The sequence below is a fragment of the Sinocyclocheilus rhinocerous genome, unplaced genomic scaffold (genome assembly GCF_001515625.1).
Source record: "Sinocyclocheilus rhinocerous isolate Xijiao unplaced genomic scaffold, SAMN03320098_v1.1 scaffold936, whole genome shotgun sequence".
Taxonomy (NCBI): domain Eukaryota; kingdom Metazoa; phylum Chordata; class Actinopteri; order Cypriniformes; family Cyprinidae; genus Sinocyclocheilus; species Sinocyclocheilus rhinocerous.
In genome coordinates, this window is record NW_015662583.1 from 1,115,406 (window position 1) to 1,116,908 (window position 1,503).

Genomic DNA, 1,503 nt, shown 5'->3' on the forward strand with positions numbered 1-1,503 from the left:
GTTTCAGCTTTTGTCTTCTCCAGATGTTAACTGATGGACTGGAGTGCTGTGGATTACTTGTGGATTATTGTGATGTTTTTATCAGCTGTTTGGACTCTCATTCTGACGGCACCCATTCACTGCAGAGCATCCATTGCTGAGCAAATTTCCTGTGTGTGTGTGTGCTTTTTTTTAAAGCAATGTAAAATAACTCAAATTCAAAAAAGTATATATAATTTGTACTGAAAAAACTATTAAATAAAAAAAAAAAATACAAAATTGAAGGATTTTTGCTGGTTCTCTCAGACTTGCTGTTTATATGAAATGCTGCTGGATGCTATTTGTCTTATTTTTGAGACAGAAAGAAATGGTAAAATGATTTTTTTTGTTGGTTTAAACCTGAGTTTTTTTTTTGTTTTATATTCATAGTGAGCTGGTGTGGATTGAAAGGGGCTGAATTGGTTTGAATGATGCATTCAGCGGAGGCCGCAGCACTTGTGTGGTAAGTGATCTTGTCTAAAGGCAATCACAACGCTTTTAATGCTCCATTTGAGCAGCTCGTCCTACATCACCGGGGCAGATGTGCTCCAAGACGACTGTGATATAACAGCAATTTTTCATCACAGTAAGGCAAATACAACCTCAACACAAAAAACATCCAAGATTGCTGCATTTCAAGGAATACTGGAATTTCAACTTGAAGATGCCTTTTGGATTTTATCCACAATACACAAATCATCCTGAAGCGTAAACCACTGAAGTTTATTGACCATGATAAAAATGGCAAATTAAACTGATTACCATATTGCATTTTCTTCGTGTGACACGTCCGTTATGCAATTACCTGCTGGCTAATGGTGATGCCAAGCGGCTTCCAGAATGGAATAGAGATTAATGTGCAGTGAATAAATTAGATGGATCACATTAATACATTACAAAGAGTTCCCACACTGCACTTTTGGGGCTGATGAGCAATTAGCATATCATTGTATGAGTTTATATCACATTGACCCATTCATTTCCATGCTATAATTATGTGTGTAGGCCTCCTCGTTTGGAAAGTGCTGAACTCACGTGAGAATATTATCTGTAACAAAAGCTATTATGAAAAGAAAACTGGAAGCGAGAAAATGCAGTTTGCAAAAGAGTCCGAACTAAACATGACTTATAGGAGTACGACAGGGTAAAATGTGAAGTTGTTTTTATTTTTCTATTGATTTAGCACTAGATTAACTAATCACTTCATAATCCTCTGCGGTTGACTTGCATGTGGAAATTAGTTGCATCTCTGAAGCGATCGGTTGATTTTGTGCTAATTTTATCTAATATTTAATGAATTAAAAAATGTCATCGATTTATGTAGCAAATAGCAATCAATAAAATTACTAAATATATTTTGACAAAAAAGTGTTGCTAATGGTTTTCAGTTTTGTTCAAGGCAGTTTTTAAATTTAAATTTTTTCCTTTTAATAACTGAAGAATATGTATAGTATTTGGGGTAAAAGGTGCTGTTGTGTTAAAGAC